Source organism: Phacochoerus africanus, chromosome 15 (genome assembly GCF_016906955.1).
Source record: "Phacochoerus africanus isolate WHEZ1 chromosome 15, ROS_Pafr_v1, whole genome shotgun sequence".
NCBI lineage: Eukaryota > Metazoa > Chordata > Mammalia > Artiodactyla > Suidae > Phacochoerus > Phacochoerus africanus.
In genome coordinates this window covers 128,720,353-128,727,532 of record NC_062558.1, presented here as the reverse complement: position 1 = coordinate 128,727,532, position 7,180 = coordinate 128,720,353, and the positions used below count along the sequence as shown (strand labels likewise).

Genomic DNA, 7,180 nt, shown 5'->3' with positions numbered 1-7,180 from the left:
GATGATCAGAGCTGGGAGGGCTTCAGAATGGCAGGGTCTGTGTGGTGGAGTTTCTGATTTGGTTGGATGGGCTGAGAATATAACCACAGAGTGAAACATGCTTTTCTTTACTGGAATGAAATAAGCAAATTTGCCCAAAGTTTAAAGATAGAAAACAATTTGAAAAAATTCCCAAGACAAAACCTAGCAAGAGTACGACTGGATGAGGCAGATCACTCAGGATATCCTCAGTTTAGCAAATGTGTGGTTTCAAGTGTTTATTTCCAAATAGTTACAGGAAGTTCAGAATAGTCATTTGGTTAGAGGCAGACAGACTCCTTAAAGGCCAATTAGAGTCCTGGGCCATAAAAGTTAATTCTCCATTGCAAGAAAAATCAAGCAAAATATTACATTATGATTCCGAATCAGAAACGCTTCTCTCTTACTTAAAATGATGGCAGCTTTGGCAAACATTCTGTAGGGTTCTTTTGGACACATTCAAAGTGAGATGCTAATTCTTTAATTAGTTATTTCACTTTAAACTTCGGCAGCACAGCATTGGCTTGGGCTTGGCAGTCAGGATTAGTGTGGTGGGTAGCGGTGTTTTATGCATCACCAAAGAAAGATGAAGGAGGATAAGACACTGGCATTACTGGGCTAAACCTGGCAAAGAGGATTCCAGATGGGGTCCCTGAATCCATGAGGAAGAGATTAGCTGATGTGGAATTTCCATCCTGGGAACTGCACAAATCAAAGGGGACACAGAGCCTGCTCTTGCCATTCTCTGCACCAGGGGAAAACGTGTTGGGTCAGCCTCCAAGCAGACCGCCAGGAGGCCACTTACTTGACCACTGCTCCCCTAGAACAGTTTCTAGGTTTTAGAGTAACTTGAGGATGTTGTGCTGAAGGTAGAAAGGAGGTGAGAAGTGGCATACAACGGGTTACTTGAGGGGGTCATTTGAAAGTCAAATTTAATTAAAAATGTTTTATAGGAGTTCCTAGTGAAGGAGGTATCCTCAAAGGCTGAGCTGAATTCATAAAACTGAATGCAGAATATGAATGTGTGGAAAGCAGAGAGCAATAAAAGAGCAAAGTCATGAAAGCAAGAATGAAAGGGAATGAGTGAATGAACGAAAGAATGGGGAAAAATTAGACTTGATGATCAGATGTCGCTTATCCTCCATTACCACTGCTTTTGTCCAAATGCTAGTCACTTATTCCCTAATAGTCTTCCAGCTACGTGTTATTCCTGTTGATTCAACAACTTATAAATCCACCTTTCATATTCACAAGACTATAATATTAATCTCCCTGGAGCACCTGCTTCTTCTAATCACCCCTTTCATCAGAATCCTTTAATTCTTTCCACCTGCATCAAGGTAGAAACTGTATGTTTGCTCTAGGGAAGTCCCTAAAATCTGATTCAGGCTGATTTCTTATGTCTTACCAAAACTGCAAAATCCCTGCCATCCTGCATTTGTTCACATGATGCTCCTAACCCACCACCTCCTCTATTTCTCCTCATCTCACACCCTGACATCCCCACTTCCATCATCTGTCCATCCTCTTCACCAACATTAACAGGGCATCTCCTGCAGGACTAGGGCTGTGCCTTCAAAGGAGCTCACATTCCATCCAGGTAGACCGGCCTATGTCAATTAATTATACTTCAGTGTGAGAAAGCTCTAATGATGCTGTATATCAACTATTTCAAAGGCATAGAGAAGAAAGGCATGTACTGTATGAATCAGGAATAGTTTAACTTAGAAGGTAATATCTGATCTAGGTTTTGAAGAATGAAAAGAAGTTCAACAGGTATAAGAAAGAAGGTATTCCAGGCAAAGGAAATAGCACATGCCAAATTCCATTCTGGAACTTGAGCAGTTTCTACTAATACCATGGACCTCAGTGTTTTAGTACTTATGGTACAAAATGTATCCTTTATAACCACAGCACATGTCTTGGGCTGCAAACTTGACCAGCCCGTTCATACACTTTCTTTGTATTCTCCCCAAGCCTTAGCAAAGTGCTAAGCACTGGGCACACAGTAAAGACCACCGGATTAATTAATTAATCTGATAATCCATCAACATTTCTGTACTCAGTTTGTGTGTGTGTGTGTTCCCATAGAATTTTGTTTATGGACAACAAAATTTGGATTTCATGTAATTTTCACAAGAAATGAAGAGTTATTTTTACGATTTTTGTAAAATACTATTTTTAGAGCAATTTTGAATTTTGAATTCACAGCCCCTCCCTCACGACCAATGTCACCCACCAGAGTGATACATTTGTTACAACTGGTGAACCTATATTAACACATCATGATCACCCAAAGTCCATATTTTACACTACAGTTTGCTCTTGGTGTTGTACACTCTAGATGTTGGACAAATGTTTAGAAACATGTATCAGTCCTTATGGTATCATACAGAGAATTTTCACTGCCCTAAAAATCCTCTGTGTTCCGCCTGTTCAATTCCCTCCATGCACACACACACACACACACACACACACACACTCCTTAGCTTTTATATGCAAAGGAAGAAACTAGTGTTATTGACCATTGACTGTATGCTAGGCTGAGTGTTACTAGCTTTACACATGTTCCCTCACTTAGAAATTAATCAGGCAATGGGATGTTTTTGGAAGACGAAGGTATTAGGGAAAGGGAGAATAACACAGACCTCGATGCAGCAATCCAGGGATGACTGAAGATGCCTCTGATGGGATTTAATCACTCACTAGGTACAGAGAGGGATGGAGAGGGAAGACACATTTTGCTACTGAAGGCTCCCTTTTCATTAGCTCCCACCCGGTACACATCTCAATGGATAGTAATGATGCTACACTTTGTCAGCTGCACTATGTTGGGTTTTATCAGGAACTATACTTGAAAGGGGCAGTGTGTGACAGTGGGAAGAGCAGAAGCTTCAGAATCCAGGGAATCTTCCCCGCTTTGCTTTGCATGTTACTACCTCTGTGACATTAGGCACGTTTGTTCAACTCTTGAAGCCTTAATTTCCTTGTTTGTCTTGTAGGTTTACATGATATTAGTTGCAAAACCCCTAGCACCCAGATATGTTCAATAAGCCTTCCTCTCCCATCTTCCTATGTACAACCTATTGGCCCTGAATTTGAGAGTGTCGGACCTAACAAATAAAGAAAAGGTACTTTTCTTTGGCAACATCTTATAGAAATTTTGTTTCCTCAAACGTCAACTCTTGCCAGTGTCATAGTGTTGATTGTTCAACATAATCTTGCAAGGCTAACATTGTCTAGAGATGCTTCAATTTTACACATTAAAACCCGAATCCAGATAGAGAAACTCTCACACAATTCCTAGAGTCCAGAAGTCTCTTATTTCTATTATTTTGCATAAGACACTTAGACTACTTTTTCTTCAGTGCAGAAAATGGGGCATTTTGTACAGACAGAAATAACTTTTCTCTTTCTCAGTTTCAGCAAGAAGCACATTTATCATTTGTACCACAAAGCCGTATTCACTTTTTCCAACTGAGAAGTATTTAAGGGATTTCATTATATTTGGGGAAATTTTCATCAATCAGAGATTTAGCAGCTACCAAAAAAGACCTCCACAATTCATCTTTCATAACATGAGTATAACTTCTAATATCTACACTAAGGATAAAAATTACTAAATATAAGGAAAAATGATTCATAAACTATAATATTTCTTGGCAAGAAAAACTGCTTTATGATTTTTAAGATGTTTGAAAATTTAAATGAAACTTAGCTGTTTGAAATTAGTGCCAGATGCAACACAACTCAAACACAATTCACTAGCTGCATCACATTCACTATGATTTAGTAAAAGATATTCAATAATTCTATATTTCATAGGAATCTCACTAATACAAGTATTTCATTCACAAAATGCATGGTTTGGCAGGTTTCCAGGGCAGGAATTTGCTGGAGGGAAGGCAAATTTATTGATTAAAATAAATCAAATGACTGACATTTCCTCCAGAAAACTGGCAAAAATCATAATATCCAGAGACTGAAAGTTTTATAACCAAAACCAGAAGAAAAGTCTGAGCTATCTATACTTATTATAGAAATACAATATCATAAACAATTAGGTATTTGAGAATTTTCAAATTAACATTGAGAGGATTTTAAAATAGCTATTTTTGGAATAGGACTTTTCAGAAAACTTTGAGGTTGAAATCTAGTGGGAGTAAGTCTTTGGAGGACTTATACGTCGATTCCCCCTCTATCCTTTGCACATTATATGCTGTAAACAATGAGTATTCTTTGGTGGAACACATACAGAAACAATCCAGATAGTTCTAAAGCAGGCCAACAATATTTCCTTCCTATCCATATCTCATTCTTACTCCTTTGAGCTCTCTTTCCCCATCTTGGTTACACTTCCACCATCAGAATTTGTTATGGACTGAATGTCTGGGTACCCCTAAAATTCATACATTGAAATCCTAACTTCCAGGGCAGCTGTATTTGGAGATGGGGCTCTCAAGCAATTAATTAAGGTTACATTTGGTCATAAGGGCAGGTCTCTGAGCCAGCATGATTAGAGTCCTTTTATGAAGAAATACCAGATACCCCTTCCTTTTTCTCTCCCCCTCCTTACACAAATGCACAGAGATCTCAGGAGCACACAGCAAGATGACTGCTGCCTACAAGCCAAGAGAAGAGGCCTCAGAATGAGACCTCTTTGCCAGCGCCTTGATCTTAGCCATCCCAACCTCCAGAATTGTAAGAAATAAAAATTTTTGTTGTTTAAGCTACTTAGTCTGTGGCATTTCATTATGCAGCTCAAGTCAGCAACTGAGAGGCTCAATGTAACCAGCACAACAGCATTTTCGTGCACATCTTCCTTAACTTTTCACAGATTTGGATTCAGGGAAAACATTAGTGAGAGGCTGAGTACCTTTGGCCAGGAGAGTTTCATGCAGATCTGTGAATCACTCAGCCCAGATTCCATTGTAGAATCAGGGGATGTGAGAGTGAGAAAGGACCTTCACGACCTAAGCTTGTCAGTTCGGGTTCTGCTATGACTCTGGGGTCATCAACAACTACTCCATACACCTGCCACATCAATGGGGGTGAGGTGTGTAGAGAGTTAAATAATAAACATGTGTTTACACTACATCGTGCTATGTTATTGAGTGCATATACAAAAGTTTTACACATTTTTAGGATGTTTCTAAAAAAGGCATTATTCATAATGTTAAGGACAATAACAACAAATGGCTGAAAGACTAAAAATTACTGTAGGTAATGGCTTAAGGAGTTCACGTGCATTTTGTTATATAATCGTCACAGCATTAGCAAATAGGAACGTATTCTTATTTTTACAGAATTTTTTTTTTTTTTTTCAGAAAATGGAAGCATTCTAAAACAGCTCCATCACGGTCATATTATTATTTTCTTACTAGAGCTTCTCTTCCGCTTGCTTATTTTCTACGCTTCCCCCTCCCCAAGCCCCTTCTCAGAGCCTAAACCAGTGGCTCCCACGGAAAAGGAGCTCAAAGAGCTTTTGGCCAAGGGCACACGGCTGGTCAGTGAAGCAGCCGCCACGATCACCAGATGGTAAGCGCCACGAGGGCAGGAGTTGGGACCCTTTTGCTCTAAATAGAGGCTGGCAGGGTGCCTGCTCCATAAATATGTGCAGAAAAGGGGGGCAAACGGCAAGAGAGCGAGGGGGAAAGGACGAATGAATGGAAACGTTCCCAGAAAGGTCTAGAGAGCTTCCGCAGTGACTCTCCCTCCTTGGGCAATGAACTCTGTTCAACCAGCTCTTTCCTCACCAGAGAGCACCGGAGTACGGCAGGGGATGGAGAAAGAACAAAGTCTTTAAAAAGTCCATAATAAAGGAGAAAACGGCGAGAGAAAAGCGGGTAGAGAAGGAGAAAGGAAAAAACTTCTCATTTCTTACGGGTTTAACAGCAGAGTGGAGCTCGGCCGGTTGCCATGGCGACCGCAGGCCAGAATGGCCCCAGCCCATTGGCTGATATGCCGGAGCCAATGAGAAAGCGCGATGTTGGTGGGTCTTAAGATGGCTGACGGGCGGCCGGCTCCGGACCGGTGAGTACGGCTGAGTGCGGGGCTGGGTCCCGGCCGGCGCAGGCTCGGGTGAGACGGGTCTGGGAAGGCAGGGTGCGGGGACTTGGGGGGCCAGCGTGAGCGGTCTCACAGCATCTCCGCTGGGCCCGCGGGGGCGTCGGCGGAGCTGGCTTCCGCTTTGCTCAGACCGGGCGTCGGAGCGCCTTCCCCAGCCTGTTGGTCGGAAAGGGGTTCTCCTTCCTACCCCGGCCAGAGTGAGAGTAAGGAGGCTGTCGCACCGGGAAACCGGCTCCTGTTTACAGTCGCTGTACCCGGGAAAGAGCTGCAGTTAATGGGAGTGTCAGCAAGCTAGACATCCTACATCAGAATCTGCGGCGCTTAGCGCTTAGTTCTGGGCCGGGAGGGGACTCTTCCCGTTTGGGGATCGGAGTGTGGCGCTGCTGCCGGCGAGCCTGCAGAGGACCGGGTTGTGCAGCCAAGCAAGAAAAGTGTACCTTTCTAGAGCCACCCTCTCTCTGTCTTGAACCTTGTAAGTATTCTCACAGCTGTAACCGATTTAAAATGAGCCTCGAAATGTTATTGGTTACTTGTAAATCTTTCCATGTAGGGTCTTGAGTCTGGGAAAGAGTTTTCTAGTCCTTGGCTAAACAAAACACCCTCTTTAATTAAAACATGTCCATACATGCAGAATCCTGCTAAATAAACGGTTTATCTGGGTAATCAGATTGATAACTTAAATCTGAAGTGTGGCCTCTGATTCACTTGTTCTTTCTCTACCTTTTTGAGAGATGGGAACACATTTATTTCATAAACGTGAATAGGACATTAATGTTGCATTACATTAATGTTACATTACATTAATGTTGATAGTAACATGCTTAAAAGTATTTTAATTAAGTACCTAATTCACAATCACAGAAAGTGATTATTGTGTAAATTATTTAAAACAATCTTCAGATTGGTGGGTGATGATTTATGTTTGTCATTCAAGGAAGATTAAATTCAGATGGGGCAAGATTCAGGTTTCTCTGATTAGTTCTAATTGAATACAAAATATGGGAAATAAGACAGCTTCCTTTGGTAATAATGGAATTGAAATTCTGGAGTGTTAGAAGCTGGAGACATTTACCCAATAAACTGCTCAGATTGG

General features: G+C 41.5%; 1 protein-coding gene across 2 annotated transcripts in view; it reads left to right on the top strand.

Moving 5' to 3' along the window:
• The first annotated feature begins 5,970 nt into the window (after window positions 1–5,970).
• The window catches only part of FAM204A (family with sequence similarity 204 member A), a 33,350-nt gene continuing 32,140 nt past the window's right edge, over window positions 5,971–7,180 (top strand). Inside the window, exon 1 of one of the 2 annotated variants that reach the window (XM_047760504.1) lies at window positions 5,971–6,051. The gene's annotated coding sequence lies outside the window, so the exon portion shown is untranslated. Of the gene's footprint in view, window positions 6,052–6,117; window positions 6,560–7,180 lie in introns of those variants that run through there. The other variant, XM_047760506.1, reaches the window with a different exon arrangement.